This window comes from Poromitra crassiceps (genome assembly GCF_964638095.1).
Source record: "Poromitra crassiceps genome assembly, chromosome: 2".
NCBI lineage: Eukaryota > Metazoa > Chordata > Actinopteri > Beryciformes > Melamphaidae > Poromitra > Poromitra crassiceps.
Window position 1 is genome coordinate 48,516,941 of NC_139624.1, and position 17,153 is coordinate 48,534,093.

General features: G+C 46.7%; 1 protein-coding gene and 1 pseudogene across 3 annotated transcripts in view; both read left to right on the forward strand.

Annotated features, from left to right (window-relative positions):
* scube1 (signal peptide, CUB domain, EGF-like 1) overlaps positions 1-17,153 on the forward strand; it is a 591,791-nt gene that overhangs the window by 300,104 nt on the left and 274,534 nt on the right. The gene's annotated exons all lie outside the window — the stretch shown is intronic.
* LOC310772415 (26S proteasome non-ATPase regulatory subunit 8 pseudogene) lies at positions 11,441-12,226 on the forward strand (annotated as a pseudogene). The gene has a single exon. The product of its transcript is annotated as a 26S proteasome non-ATPase regulatory subunit 8 pseudogene (transcript).

A 17,153-nucleotide genomic window follows, 5' to 3' on the forward strand; every position in this document is an offset into this window, starting at 1 on the left:
TATATGTCCTCTTGAGCCTATATATACCCTGTGTGGATTTAACGTGATTTAGATAAGTGACAGCGGAACGCGCTTCGGAAGCTTCTACTGTCATCTGCTATACTGTGATGTCCGCTCCAATAACTTGGCCCTACTCCACATTTAGTTTTACAATAAAAACACATTTATGCAATGACTTTACATAATGTAGGCTATATTTATGTGCATCATCCTTCCTGCAGCAGGCGAGAGAAAATGATATCTTTCTGGACAAACTTTCACCAATCTAATAGGCTATATTTTTCTAGCTGATGCGTTTAGAACATTATTTTCACTTTGATCTTGCTATAGTGTAGCGTATTTACATGCTTGCAGTATTGAAACTGCAGTTAGATTGGTTTGAGAAGCATAATAATATGGAATAATAGCCTATAATGCAGACAGACCGACTGGATGAAGGGAGGGGGGGGGGGGCAGAGCGTTTGGCTTTCGTCTGGTTTTGCGGGATCACTGGAATTGGAGCTAAAAAGGCAAGCGTGCGATTCGTTTATTGCAGTTATCCAATGAGCATGACGGTGCATAATTTTACGCTTAAAAGGCGTGGTTGTAATGGTTGAGGCTGCATCTAGCGCCAGCACGACGATATCAAGTGCGCTGGTCCACGCCCACTGATTTGAGCTGCGCCAGGCGTTCGGCCTAGAAACAGCGCCGATGCAACGATAGGGACCATAGAGTCCAGCTCCTTGAAAAAAGCAGATGTAAGAAAAATGGGAAGGTTTTGACACAAATATAGAAACCTGGGAAGTGAAACCATCTTAACACATTCACTGCCAGCCATTTTTTTTTTTACTGTAGGTAGCTTCTGCCAGAGCTTTTTTTTTGAGGATTCTGGCTCATCTTTCAAGACCCGAGGATTCTTTTCTGCTAAGATTTTGTGAACACAAAATATCTCAAAAGAACTAATAGAATGTGTGCTTTCTCTGTCTAAAAGAGTTAGTTTGTAGAGTTAGTAGTTATGTAGGCATTAGCACTTGAATACAGCATGGTTTCAGCGTCTGAAAATTTAAGCTGAGATAAATAGCTTTTTGTGAAATTCGATAGAACAGTCACTTTAACCATTAATTTTTGGCATCAGTAAGACGTCAGACATCTAAACAATAGTTTTGAACTGTAATTTCCTCCATAACAGCAGGAAACACCCCTCTACTTCAAACTCCTCCCTCCGTGTGTGTTCTTCTTGGCTGCAGCGGGCGTGTCACAAGCGAGTTGCTGCTGCTGCTGCTCCTGTCTGCTGGCGGCCGCTGCAGTCTGGATGGGCTCGCTCGTTTCTTGGGGTTTCGGTTGAGAAACCCCAAGAAACGGGGTTTCTTTTGCGATTCTGGTCTTATTTATGCTGCGTGTTTCAAAGTGTGTTGCACCCATAATATATTATGCAAATTTGCAATCCACCACCGCCAGCAATCAGCGCGAAAGCGAAAGCGTTTTCGCCAATCCATTTTACTGTATGAGAATGGTTTCATCGCGCGTTCCCCTGCAGTGGGTCGGTGGAATGGGTTGTACACGTTTGGTGGCTCCAATATTTTTATAGGAGACGTGGGGGGCGTTGATCCACGTCCCACCGTCAAAATTTTTTTTTTTTTTAAGCCGAGATATCTCGTCATTGGCAGTCAACCGTTGGATTTTGTAAGCCGAGATATCTCGTCAATGGCAGTGAACGTGTTAACTGAATTTATGCGGCCAATCATAGACAAAGGGAGAATTTTCCAGTTTACTATACATTGTTTAAGTCTTGAAACAAAATCACCAAAGTTCAACTTAAATATTAATTTAGGATCTTTGGGTATGGTCAGGCCAACATAGGTAAGGTGGTCCTTTGCCAATTTGAATGGGAGACCCTCCAAGAAACCGGGAGTGAAAACATCGGAGAGAGGCATAAAGTCACTCTCCGTCCAGTTAATTGTGTATCCGGACAGCTTGCCGAAGGAGGTGATTAGTTCTAGGAGAGGGGGAATCGATTTCTCTGAGTCATGTAGATATAATATTACGTCGTCAGCGTACAAACTAATACGCGTCTCAATACCTCCGATCTTCAGGCCCGCAAAACTTGGGTGAGCACGTATTTTTAAGGCAAGGGGCTCGAGCGCAACGGCGAAGAGGGCCGGCGAGAGAGGGCAGCCCTGCTGGACCGAATAAAGTAGTGGAAACCTGGTCGATTTATCACCATTGGTTATAACTGAACATGTTGGACTGGCATATATGAGCTTTACCCAAGATATGAATGAGTCGCCAAATCTGAACCTGTGCAGTGACTCGAACATATAAGGCCACTCAACCTGATCGAATGCCTTCTGTGGTCTTACTGTGGTCTGCGTACATGGTGTTAAGAAGGCGCCTGACATTAAAGAATGAGAACCTATTCGGGATGAACCCTGTCTGGTCAGTGTGAATGATGGATGACAAATGCTTATTCAAACGGGTAGCCAGCATTTTGGTGATGACCTTTATTTTATTTTATTTATTTGTTTATTTGGACGGGACAGTGCAAAATTAATGAACACAAAAACCATGAAGCAGATACAATCACCTGAAACATAATAAGAGTGTAAAAATTGCCGGATTTAGCACAAGGCTAATTTCCATCCGTTGTCCCCGAAAGACATAAAACACAGAATACATCAAACGTAAAACATAAGTAGCAGCAATACGTAAAACATAAGTAGCAGCAGTACACTCAAAAATACGTAAAACATAAGTAGCAGCAATACACTCTAAAATACATAGCAGCAATTACACTTACAAAAAATAAAAGAAAACATATTACCTGTGGACACATGACTGGTTGAACTTCAGCCATTGTTTAAGTCTACCTTTAAAAGTAGCAAAGTCTGTCAAAGTTCTGGAGCGCTATGGGTCTATAGCTGGCCGGGTCCTCCTCCTCCTTCCCCTTTTTTAAGATGAGTGAGATGTTAGCTTCATATAGTGTCTTAGGCAAGATTTTGTCCTTCTTAGAGTTAGATGTCATTCTGAGGAGGATTGGGGCAAGGATGTCACAGAATTTCTTGTAAAATTCAGCACCGAATCCATCCGGCCCAGCTGCTTTGCCTGATGGGAATGATTTAACGGCAGAAGTTATTTCTTCCAATGTAAAGTCAGAGTCTAAATCCCCTCTGGCGGCGTCACTAAGCTTGGGTGTCTCAAGAGGGTCAAAAAAGTTGCTCAAGTCAGACTGAGTGGCACCACATGTAGACGAGTAGAGTTCACTGTAAAACTCCCTAAAACGATCATTTATTTCCTTAGGATTGGTCAGCAGGGCGCCCCCCCTCGATTTGATGGAAAGGATTGATCTGGAAGCCTGGGCGCCCTTGAGCTGCTTATCTCCCAATTCAAATTGCTTTTGTCTCAGTTTTAAAAGAAGAGTGTTTATTTGACCACCCAGGATGCAATTATATTCATATTTCAGCTTCAATATCTTATTATAATCTTCCAAGGATTTTGAGATCTGATATGCCGCTTCCAGGGAAGGAAGAGCATTTTCAATCTCCAGTAACCGCCTCTCTCTCTCTTTCCTGGCCGTGGACTCGTATGAAATGATATCCCCACGAATAACAACTTTTAATGTTTCCCACAATGTGGAGTCCGACACTTCACCATTATCACTAAACTCCATAAAGTGTTTTAATTTGGTGGTAATGTATTCTGTGAATTTCCCTTCAGCGAGTAAAGAAGGGTTGAAACGCCAAGAGTAACTTTGTCTGGGAAGAGAGACATTCAAGGACATTGTCAAAGGGGCGTGGTCAGAAATCAATATGTTGTGGTATTTTGTGCTGGTGACGTGGGAGATTAATTGGGAGTCTATTAGAAAGTAGTCTATTCTACTGTACGATTTATGAGCATGGGAATAAAACGAATATTCTTTATCAGTAGGGTGCTGCACCCTGTCTAACAAATTCCTCGATTTAATCAAATTATTTAGGACTTGCACTGATGCTATGTTTGGGGGTGGGCGTGAAGACAGTCTATCTAAATATGGGTCTAGGTAGCAGTTCAGGTCACCACCAATTATTATATTTGAGTTACTGTTATCGGGGAGTAAATCAAAAACTTTCTTCAAAAAATTGGGGTCGTCAATGTTTGGGGCGTAAATATTAAGTAAGGTTAAAGGAAATGAATTAATTGTGCCTGAGACTAAAATATATCTACCTAGAGGGTCTGCAGTCATAGAGGTCAGTTGGAACGGAATATTCTTTTTAAAGAGAATGGCCACACCACGTGCATGAGATGAAAAAGGTGAGAAATACACTTCCGACCACACCTTAGACTGCATTGTTGGGTTGATCTAGTATGCGTTTCCTGCAAAAGAATGATATCTGCTGATAAAGATTTAAGGTACTTGAAAACTTTCCCCCTTTTCACCTTCTGACCGAGCCCCTTCACATTCCATGAGACAAATGTTACGTCTCCCTCTCCCATCTGTGTCCTACCTTGAAGTCCAGCCATGTAAACACTGAGTCAATACAGTATAACACAATATAATATATAATAGAATATATTTCTCATTACACGGTTATCAGCTATAATTGAGTTTATAGCAGGAGCCATACAAAATATAACTGTATAAGGGGAAGTATGACATTACTCTGGAAGCCTGGTAGCATTCTGTGGTAAGGGGAAAAAAAGGAAGAGAAAAAAATAAAATAAAAAACAAACACACACAAAAAGACAAGACAAGCAGCAACAATGCCCGCTCCCAACGGGGCAGACTGCTGGTACATATAATCCACTTCAACTTCCAGTGGAACAGAACTAAGGAACTCACCCATCTAAACCTTAAGCGGAGAGAGCCCTGAGGAATAAGCAACATATTTTCAACCTAAACCACCACCTATTTGAACTTTAGGCAGAGAGAGCACTGAGTGATAGTGACATATCTATGACATGAAACACCAGTTAAAAAAGAATGAGAAGGAGAAGAAAAACAACAACATAGGAGCAGTGACAACATGAGTTGAACACTATCCATCTGCTCTGAAGCAGTGGGATACTGACCATAACAAAAACAATCAACAGCTTAACATTACTGGTGTATGCCTTTTCACAGACACAAACAAACAAAAAGCCTCCCAAAATTAAGATTAGCGGACTGAAAAACAGACTATTATGTACACCACTGACTAAATTGAGAGGTAGGCAACCGTATATCTTATTACAACTATATTTCTCACCGTTCAGGCACCATTGAATAGGAACAATATGCGCTGGTCTGAGATCAGTCCTATTCGTTGTCCAGGAGAAAAAACAACAACCTCAAAACTCAGCAGTGCGGAGATGGCACACCATCTGCTGGTGTATGAGGCAAAGTGCAGCAGTGTGCGACGTGCTGGTCTGAGATCAGTCTTACTTGTCCAGGTGTTGGTTGAAGAACTTCTCCGCATCCTCTGCGGTGTGGAAACGTTGCTCCGTCTGCTGGTGCGTGAAGCAAAGTACGGCGGGGTGTCGAAGAGAGAACTTTATGCCTTTCTGGTAAAGCCTTGCCTTGATTGGATTGAACGTGGCCCTCTTTTTAGCAAGAGCATTGCTCAAATCAGGAAAGATGAAGATCATTTTCCCTTGATAGTTGAGTTGCCCCTTCTTCCTTGCGATCGTCAGCACCTGTTCTCTCTGCTGGAAGCGGAGGAATCGGATGATGATCGGCCGTGGGCGCTCTCCCTCTGGCGGCTTGGCTCTCAGCGTCCTGTGCCCTCTGTCTAGCTCCGGCGGGGTCTGGAAAGAGTCATCTTGTAGGATGTCAACCAGAAGCTTGGACATGAATGTAGAGACCGCACCTCCCTCGCAGCCTTCTGGGAGCCCTATAACACGCAGATTATTGCGACGGGATCGGTTCTCGAGATCATCTGTTTTCTCGATCAGATCTTTATTTTCACGTTGTAGCTTGTCGACTTGTCTCTCTAAAGTTGTCAACCTATCACTGTGGTCGTTGAGGGCTTCCTCCATCACGGTGAAACGAGGCTCATAACCGTCAAACTTTTCGCGAAGCACATCCAGAGATTGGTTTATGGGCGCGAGGGAGGCTTGCATTTCCGCAGAGATAGTAGCGCAGGTCTTCTTCAATTCAGACTGAAGCGTAGAGATAGACAGTCCCTGCTCCATGTTGGTACTATTAGCTGTGTCGTTAGCTGCTAATGCTAGCTCGGTGGTAACCTCGTTGCTAGCTGGTGTCTTGTCAGGCATGTCTTTTCCCCTGTTTCGCGTTGGTCTGCTTTTATTTTTTATCTGGCATGAGTAAACTTGTGGATGTCCCAAAGTTAGTGTACTTAGCTGCAAACGTGAGTTTAGGTTGAAGGTGGTGCTTTATAGGCTTAAATCAAACTATATGCTCATAGCTACTCTCCGCACGTCCACTCTAGTCCGCCGCCATACCGACACGTCCTTGAGTCGACACTTTCAAGTGTCGGAGAGCAGTGTCTGCTACCTAGTGAAATGTCTAGTGTCACTGACTACGTCACGATGTGTCGCGCAAGTCTGATTGGCTATATAGACGGCACGCGCTTGCAGGCCCGGTTCTACGGGGGTGCAAAAGCATGCATTGCACCCTTATTTTAATTGTCTGCATGCTCAGTTGAAAAGTTTTTTATTTTTTTTAATTTTTTATTTTTTTATAAATGCTGCAGCTGCACACTTACTGTTTAAACTTGAATTATAATTGTTGTTTTTCCTTTGTTCTTTGATGTGAATTTATGGCTTTTTGGCACCTATATGTAACCTTTTAAGGTTGAGATAATTGTATTATTGTGGCGTACCACAGCAGAGACAATGGGGAAAGACATTCACCTGGGTAGGGGCCCCTTTAACAGGGGCGGGGGGTTCAGGTAGGTGGCACGATGGTTTGGGGAGTAGCCTACAAAGCAACATGTTAGCAGCCCACTTTTACCTGTATGATCGCAGTTGAAGTGTGAGAAAATAAATCCAGTCGGATACAACTTTGGTTTTGAGTCTTTCTCCCGCACTTCCACATTGGTGACCCTGGACGGTGCTCCGATTGAGCAACGTTATTGATTGAACGATGCCGAAAAAAAATAAGCCCAGGAAGGGATTCAGCCCTGGGCCTGAATCGGCGATGAGGACGTCTCCGACAGCCCGGGCAGCAGTGCCGGGTTGGCCGCTAATGTTGGCACGGGCTCCGTGAAACTTCCACCGTTCTGGCATGCCAGTCCGCGCTCGTGGTTTCGCCACATTGAGGCGCAGTTTGGACTAAAGCGGATTGTGGATGACACCACAAGGTACTATTACGTGGTGGCCGCGTTGGACAATTCGGTAACCGGCCGAGTGTTGGAGCTGCTTGACGACCCCCCTCCCACTGGCAAGTACGAGGCCATTAAGGCTTTGCTGTTGAGAACATTTGAACTGTCAGAGGTGGAGAAGGCAGAGCGGATTCTGTCTCTGAATGGACTTGGCGACAGCAAGCCGTCTGAGTTAATGGATAAGATTTTGGCCACGCTGGGCTCGTCGGATCCGGCTTTCCTGCTCACGCATATATTCCTGCGGCAGCTGCCAAGCTCTGTGCGTGCTGTCCTGGCAGGGTCCCCGCTTTCTGCCTCCAGGGACTACCGTGCGTTGGCGGCCGAGGCAGACAGGATTTTCCTCGCCACTCGTCAGCTGCACGTGCACGCGCTGCATCCCGCGCCAGTCTGGACGGCGCCACCGGAGGACGCGGCGTATGCAGTGGCGGCAGCAGGCGGCCACCGCAGGGAGGACGACGGGCTGTGTTATTTCCACAGGAGGTTTGGAGCTAAGGCAAAGCAGTGCCGGCCGCCCTGCAAGTTTGGCGCCCAGGGAAACGGGAGAGCCAGCGTTCAGCAGCAGCGATGAGCGTTGGTGAGGCTGGCAAGCTGCTGTTTATCAGAGACACTGTTTCAGGCAGGCGATTGCTGGTGGACTCTGGCGCTCAGCATAGCATTTTGCCCACGTCTGCAATGGAGGACATGGCTGGGGTGGCAGGCCCCGCCCTGGTCGCTGCAAATGGCACGCCCATACGTACTTTTGGCACAAGGTATGTGGAGGTGTGTTTTGCCGGTCGCCGTTTTGGCTGGGATTTTGTCAGGGCGAGGGTGTCGCTACCCCTGCTCGGTGCGGACTTTCTGTGTGCATTCGGATTATTAGTGGACGTTAAGAACCGCCGCCTGATTGACGCCACTTCATTCTGTTCCTACCCGTGTTCACGGGGCGACGTGGGGACGATCGGGCTGTCCAATGTGCTCGCCACCGGTGACGAGTACCAGCGCCTCCTCAGTGAGTTCCCAGTTCTCACCACCCCCACTTTCTCAGCGGTGGTGGCTAAGCATGGAGTCGAACATTACATCTCCACCACTGGCCCCCCGGTCTACGCGTGCGCGCGCCGCCTGGATCCAGCCAAGCTCGCCATCGCCAGAGAGGAGTTTGCAACTATGGAGCGCCTGGGGATCGTTCGTCGCTCCGACAGCCCGTGGGCTTCCCCGCTGCATATGGTGACGAAGGCCGATGGCGGGTGGCGCCCGTGCCCCATCAGGCAAACGACGCGGGAGTGCAGGCCTGCCGGTCAGCGGAGACCGGGCTGCGGCTACAGGAGGTGGCGTTTGGTGACGTCGGCGCACGCTCCTGTGCGATGTCTCTACGGGGCTGGCGAGGCCCTTGGTTCCAGTCGAGTGGCGCCGGCAGGTTTTCGACGCCATGCATGGACTTTCACACCCGGGGGTGAAGTCATCTGTGAAGCTGGTAGCGGCCAAGTTCGTCTGGCCGGGCCTGAAGAAGGAAGTACGAGATTGGGCTAGACAGTGTGTAGCCTGCCAGCTGGCTAAAGTTCATCGCCACACCAAAGCCCCCTGGGCCCCGTTCCTGGTTCTGGAGCGGCGGTCGACCACGTCAACGTGGACCTGGTGGGGCCACTTCCCTCCTCCCATGGGTTCACTCACCTCCTCACGATGGTGGACAGGACCACCCGGTGGCCGGAGGCAGTGCCGTTGTCGTTGACCACAACGGCAGAGGTGGCTAGGGCCTTCATCGGGTCGTGGGTCGCCAGGTTCGGCGCGCCGGCTGACCTCACTTCGGACCGTGGTCCACAGTTCACGTCGGAGCTCTGGGGTGCTATGGCAGAGGGGCTGGGCACGAAGCTTCACCGCACCACAGCCTACCATCCGCCGGCGAATGGACTGTGCGAGAGGTTTCACCGTTCTATGAAAGCCGCTCTCCGGGCTAGCCTCGTGGATGGTGGCTGGGTGGACAGGCTTCCGTGGGTCATGCTGGGCCTGCGGACGGCCCCCAAAGAGGACCTGCAGTCTTCATCTGCTGAGTTGGTGTATGGCCAGCCATTACGAGTGCCGGGAGAGTTCATTCCAGGGGTCGACGCTCCCTGGTCGGCCGCTCGTCAGCGGGCGGCGCTCCTGGACGTGGCCAAGGATTTTGCCCCTGTCCCCACTTCGAGACACGACGTGCCGGAGGTGCACATGCCGCCGGATCTGCTCTCGGCGGGTTATGTCTTCGTGCGGCATGACGCGCACCGGTCGCCGCTGCAGCCCCCCTATGACGGCCCCTTTCGCGTTCTGGAAGCAGGGACCAAGTATTTTGTGCTGGACATAGGGGGGAGGAAGGAGCACGTTTCGGTGGACCGCCTGAAGCCCGCCCATTTGGATTTAAGCAAGTCGGTGGAGGTGGCGCTTCCCCCACGGCGTGGGCGACCTCCCAACAAGCTGGTGGTCCCCCTTCCCCTTGCTGTGCTGCCCCCTGCTGACTCTTTTCCCCTGGACCTGGGCAGGTCCCCCGCCACCCCTCGGCCCCGAGGGTCTGCTGTTCAGGACTCTGACAGTGTGCCTGTGAAGCAGAGCCGTTACGGTCGGCTGATTCGGCCTCCGCGCCGTTATTAGGAGTGGGGTTTGGGTGAATTCTGGGGGGGCGTGTGTGGCGTACCACAGCAGAGACAATGGGGAAAGACATTCACCTGGGTAGGGGCCCCTTTAACAGGGGCGGGGGGTTCAGGTAGGTGGCACGATGGTTTGGGGAGTAGCCTACAAAGCAACATGTTAGCAGCCCACTTTTACCTGTATGATCGCAGTTGAAGTGTGAGAAAATAAATCCAGTCGGATACAACTTTGGTTTTGAGTCTTTCTCCCGCACTTCCACATTATCATTATATGGTCCAAATATTTCAGTAAAGCACTTGAAACACTTGAAATATTCTTGCTTGGGTGGTATCATTCTACTTGAAATGATGGTCAAATGCATTCTTTTTTAGTAAAATAACATGTCAAATGCCGGCCGCCCGAGTGGGCCCGGCCTTTGGCCGGGCATCTGCACCCCTTCCTATGTAGGATGCATCCCTAGTCATCTTGTTCTGGAACCGGCCCTGCGCGCTTGACTTCCTTGTTTTGGTTTTCACTCGATTGAAATGAATGAACGTGTCCCCGCTATTTTTATCAGCTTGTCCTTGATGTATGACTTCGTGAAAATCACAAAGAACGAGAGAAGAGGGGAGTTGTGTGTCGTTTATAATGCGGCTGCAGCCAAGTACGTTACATCTTGCCTCCGAGGTGGTTTCACTGTGCGTTCTCTCCTCTTGGCTGTCTGCTTATAGTGTTCGAGTGTCACGTGACCGTTGAGCCGAGGCGAACATTCACTGAAGTATAAATGCAACACCATGTCCGACATTTTTCGTCTGCGACCATGTGCTGAGCGACACTTTCTAATAAGTATAAATTAAGCTTTACTGCTGCAAAAAAAGGTAGCTATGGCTCCTCATATTCTGCCTTTGGAACAATGGGTATCTTCAGTTGTGGACCTGGCTGTCATGGAGATGTCGGTGGCCCGTATGCATGGCGCTAAAGTAGAAAATATTACATTGTGACGTGGAATATATCATATCAATAAGAATAATTGATCAAAACAATTTAAGCGTTTGTAGCTAAACATCATCAGTAATTTATGACATTGCTGATAATGTCACTGTTGACATTGTGTCAGTGATGCACACAAGCAATCGTGATGTCATCAGTGATGTCACTGGAGCAATTGTGATGTAATCAGTGAGTGATGATGATGTCACTAGACTCTAGTGAATAGAGCAATGTGATGTTACTCATTTCGTTTGTCCACCTTACTGCTGGGTTTCTAAGGTACTGCCACAGCGGTAAGAGTGGGCGCCTTTGTTATTAAATGTCTTTACAAAAGATCTCCCCACTGCTGCCACGGCAGTACTGCCGCAGCAACGCGGCCAGATTATAAGAGTAACATAATACATCATCAGTGACATCTTCAGTGATCTCATAAATCACTGATGATGTCATTGTTTAGTCACTGATGTCACAATGACTATGCATACGTGACAGCATCAGTGATTTATGACATCGCTGATGATGTCACAATGTCTATGACATCATTAGTGATGTCATAAATCCTTCCCTGCAGAGGCGATAAGTAGGATGGGTTTAGATTTTGCAGAATAACCATGGCGTTGAAAGAGACAGTCGGCTTATATGAAACATTGAAAGCTGAGTGGAACAAGAAAAACCCAAACCTGAACCATTGCGGAGAACTTTTGACCCAACTTAAGATTTCCTTATCGGAGTTGAACTTCTTGCCTACCCCTGAGACCATACTTACTAAACAGCAGCTTTTAGCTCGTGATGTTCTGGAAATTGGAGCCTTGTGGAGCATCCTCAACAAGGACATACCTGCCTTTGAGCGATACATGGCACAGGTCAAATGTTACTATTTTGACTACAAGCTGCCTGAATCTGCCTACATGCACCAGTTGCTGGAGCAGAACCTGCTCTTCCTGCTCTCACAGTATCGTGTGTCTGAGTTTCACACAGAACTTGAGATGCTGAGAGCACGAGACATTCAGACCAACGGACTCGCAGTTTCCTTAGAGCAGTACATGATGGAGGGACGCTACAACAAGGTTTTTCTTGCCAAAGAGAACATCTCTGCTAGCTACACCTTTTTCATAGATATTCTGCTTGACACTACTCGTGATGAGATTGCAGGTTGCATAGAGAAGGCATATGAGCAGATCCAGTTCAATGAAGCCACTCGCATGCTTTTCTTCTGTTCCCCAAAGAAGATGACAGAGTATGCCCAGAAGAGGGGATGGAGTCAGAGCCTGGATGGCTATTACTCTTTCACCAGTCAGCAACAGCGGACTGAAGAGTTGACCATTCCCTCCACAGAACTGGCACAACATGTCATTGAATATGCACGGCAGCTGGAAATGATTGTGTAACCCACCATGCAGCAGAAGAAACTCAAGGACTTCCATGGAGGTGAAGATGCATGTTGCTTTGGCCAGATGAGCCCACTTGGATCTGGATGCTTGTGTGTGGTTTGAAGAGGAGCTCAAGTCAAGCGAATCCTTGTGCTCATCTCACATTTTCAAGATGTCCTGAATGGTGTGTGCACCAACATCAACCACTACTAACTATGACCAGTATGTGAATACCAGGGAGGAGCTGGAAGAAGAGAACCAGATGAAGCGGTATAATTGAGAGGACCAGATAGCACACATGAAGAATTACACAGCCAGGTTTGGTCATGGCTCTGCATAGCTGGCACGACAGGCACAGAGAACAAGGAGAAGACGCTGCAGAAGATGGTGGCGGCAGGTTTGACTGAACAAGTTGTGAATGACAAGACTCGTTTTATTTTTGCTCCTTGTGGGAAGTTCACTCCTGTTATCATGGTTCAGAATGTGAGCTTCAAATACAGCGATAATAACACATCACACATACTGTACAAAGCTAGAATTTGGTATTGACTTGGATACACTGGAGCGGCTTTGGTGGGGCCCAATGGAGCAAGGAAGACCACACTGCTGAAGCTGCTGATGGAGAGCTCCTACAGACTGATGGCATGATCCAGAGACATTCTCACATCCAGATTGGCAGATATCACCAGCATCTGACAGAGCAGCTGGTGCTGGACCTGTCTCCTCTGGAGTGCATGATGAAGTGTTATCCTGAGATCAAAGAAAATTAGGAGATGAGGAAGAACATCGGACGCTACAACCTGACAGGAAAACAGGAAAAGGTCAGTCCGAACAGGAATTTATCAGATGGTCAGAAGTGCTGGTTTGCATTGCGCCTTCGGAGAAGCCTTTCAATGAGTTAGATGGTGGTATGATGCTGGTTAGCCATGACTTCAGGTTACTTCAACAGGTGCATAATGAGATCTGGGTGTGTGGAAAGCAAACCATCATCAAGTCTAATCGGGACATCCTTGCGTACAAGGAATTCCTCTAAATCAATGTTCGATTGCGACATCCTTGCATACAAGGAGCACTTGAAATCAAAGATAGACAAGCATCACTCTTGGAGCCACTCACTCTTGCATTATGGATTTGACCTTGTGGCTCCTGAAGGGATGAGCTGCATATCAGGAAATGTACTGAATAGAGCTGAAACAATCTCTTGTGCATCTTGTTGGAAACATGCAGGATTCCCCACACATCCTGGAAAACCTGGAAAACAGTTGACCAATTTTCCAGTCATGGAAAACACATGGAAAGTGAGAGAAATAGTAAAATGTTGTATATATATATATATAAGTAAAATCGTATCTTGTCCCAGAAAATTATTTCATCAACAACAACAACAACAACAATAATAATCAAAGATTTTAACATTCTCCTTTTCCTTTGAGAATGAGAATTAACTATAGGCTATCAGAGATCAGCGCTCTCCAATGAATCACATTGCAATCTGAAATGGCTATTGCCATCTGAAAGGAAGTTATGTTCAGGATCATATTAACCTTCAAAGGGTAGTTTTATGGACGAGAGTATTTTGAATAGGCTTCTGTTTTGGAAATGCTGTAAACACACCGCGAAGTCACGGGGTATTATGTACTGTAGGTTGGATGACATTACAACTTAAGTGGCCGAAACTTTAAATATTGTAAGTTACATTATCCTTCAAATGTAAATATTAGACTACCGGCTGCTAACTGTGTTAGTTTTTATTAGGTTTAAACAAGAACACACCCCATCTTAAAAGTATAAATTCCATTGCTGTACATGTACATCTGCAGATTTGTTTGCATTATTCTATGATGATCCATTTGTCATAATTTCTAATGATATAAGAGATGATTTCATAGAGAAGTTATAGCCATAGACTGCACATCCTCCTTTTTATATAAAAGGGATTATGTCATAGGCACTGATGATGTCGTAGACATTGTGACATCATCAGTGATGTCATAGGCATTGTGACATCATCAGTGACAGTGATGTCATCAGTGATGCAAAGTTGAGCAAATGTGCGCTTGCACATGCTAATAGGGCAGACGTGGCCACGTAGCAGCTGAGCTGTGGACGAGCCCGTGCGGCGGGCAAGACTAGGGTTTCGGCCCTGAAGGGGTTAAATCAGACTTCCACAGAGAGGATGTGCCAAAGTCATACCCTCTTCCAGGTTGGGCCTACACACCAAGCGATTTTCCACAATTCATTTTTCCTTTCCGTAAAATGCTTATAAAAATGGTTTTACTTGGTCAAACCAAGCGATACAGCTATATTTACAGGGGTTAAAGCAAAATAAAATCTTTTGACTGAACATTTTTCGAGGCCTATTTTAGCTATTTCGGGCTTTCTAGAGTGTCCGCTTTTTCCCCAACGTGCCGTCGCTTCACATGGGTTTTCATGTAAAAAACGGCAGACAGTGTGTACATCACACTCATTTCACTCTCAAGTTCCCAAACATCCAGTAGGCCTAATGATGCATGAATTGTGTTCTGGGCTGATGTTATAAGGTTCCACGTAGGTATGCCAACAGAGACATGTGAAAATTACTGGCTATAATAAATCACAATTAATATATAGATGTTTTTTATCGAGTCAAACAAGTAGGTTAACTCATTGAGTGCCAATGACGACTATCGTCGTCAATTCAAATAGTAACGTAGAGTGCCAATGACGACTAAAGTCGTCAATTGCGTTTTTTGACGGTGGGACGTGGATCAAAGCCAGATGCATCTCCTGTAAAAATATGGGCGATGTCGAATGTGTATAAGCTATTTTACGGACCCATTACGGACAGTGCTCTCCAGATTAGAGAAAGGTGAGGAAAAAACAGAGAAGTCATGGGGAAACGGAAACCGCATCGGTATGCATCGATATGCATGAAGCATAACGTTAGCTGTGCCTGTGAACAGCAGCCAATCTGCTGCCACAATTGAGCCCCTCCGTCTCCGCTGCGATAGCCCCTCCACATGATTATTTGCCGACACCAGCGTCTTTCTGAAAAGTTACATTATTCTCAGCTGGAAGCGCTGGGAGCCGGCGACAAAAACGGCGGAACGCTGTGAAAAAGCTGGGACTCGCCTGACACACGCAGCAGAGCGAGCAGAGCCACCAGAGACACTCCCACGGAGGAGGAGTTTGCAGTTGAGGGGGGTGGGGGTGCTGTTTTATTGAAGGAAATTACTGTTCAGATGTTTCAGGTCAGAAAATATTAGCTTCAGAGTCAGTGATTTGCTTGAAATGCTTCATTTCACAAAAGGCTCATTATCTCAGCTTCTAGATGGAAACGTCTGTTTTTGGTGAAATCAACCTATCTTCTCCGGCTGATAACTAAAGAACGGAAAATGATATCAATAAACTTTTTTTTGCTGATGATACAATAGAGTCTCATCGTTCTTTGGACGTGTTCGGTGTTTACATAGTAATATCACACAATATTCTGTGGGCCTCGAGAAATCACTGAAAACGCTCTGAAAGGGCTGGCACTGGGAGCATCCGTTTTCCAAAAGTGGCTGGCACTCAATGAGTTAAGGGATCAGTATAACAATTATAACTAACAGTAGCCACAGGAACTACAACAACATTGTCAAACATATGTCCCAACTAAGGAGGTTCTCTTCCACCAGTCACACAGCTCAGCTCCACCCAAACTCTCACCCCTCCTGTCCCACTGAGCTGATGGTCTGGTAGCCTACTGTTATGAAAACACACCAATTAACTCATTGAGTGCCAGCCACTTTTGGAGAACGGACGCTCCCAGTGCCAGAGTTTCAGAGCGTTTTCAGTGATTTCTCGAGGCCCACAGAATATTGTGTGATATTACTATGTAAACACCGAACACGCAAAAAGAACAAGGAGACTCTATTGTATCATCAGCAAAAAAAAGTTTATTGATACCATTTTCCGTTCCTTAGTTATCAGCCGGAGAAGATAGGTCAAAAACAGCAAAAACATGCATTTCTATCTAGAAGCTGAGATATTCCGCCTTTTGTGAAATGCAGCATTTCAAGCACATTCACTGACTCTAGCTAATATTTTCTGATGTAGTGACCTGGTGTAGTTCTGTGGAGCCTGCGTGCCCCACCCCCCTCTCCCCCCCTGAGCTGCAAACTCCTCCCCACACGCACCCAGTCTATTTTTGGAGCCTCCGTTTTTGCGGCCGGTGCGGCTCACAGCGGCTCACAGCGCTGCGACAGCTCACAGCGCGACAAGGAAATGCCAAACGGGACTGCAGGTAAAGGTTTGGCCCTTCGGGGTCGGGTGCTGCCTTTCTGGAGGGTAATCGTGTGGAGAAACTATATGCAGACAGACAGACAGAGGCAGAGGAGCTCAGTTGTGTGCGTGGATTGATTGCTGTTGGCAGGCACCGTCAAGCAGCAGCCAGAGCAATCTACATGGCTCTGGGCTGCAGCATGAGCGGTTTCGCTTTGATCACGGCTTTTTCAGGCTGTATTCCTGACATTTCTGTAATCTGGAGAGCACTGTCGCCACCTAATGGATCTGTAAAATAGGTTATAGACCTCCAATAGCTACAATATTTGTACAGGAGATGTATCAGGGATTGATCCACGTCCCACCGTCAAAAAACGCAATTGACGACAGTCGTCGTCTTTGGCACTCTACGTTAGTATTTGAAATGACGACAGCTCTCGTCATTGGCACTCAATGAGTTAATACTGTCAGACAACACCTAGCATGCCTAGGCTAACCATCTAACGCTAGTGTTACAGTTCAGCATCAAGTGAAGAGGAAACATCCCACTGCACACGGTTACATCTAAAACATCCTTCAGAATTACAGAACTATCATGGAGTCAGGTAACAGATTAAATCAACATCTTGTTATCAACTAACTCAGAGACTAGCAGCAGCTGACACATCTAATGCTAACCAGAAAGTTAGTAACCAACTAGTTA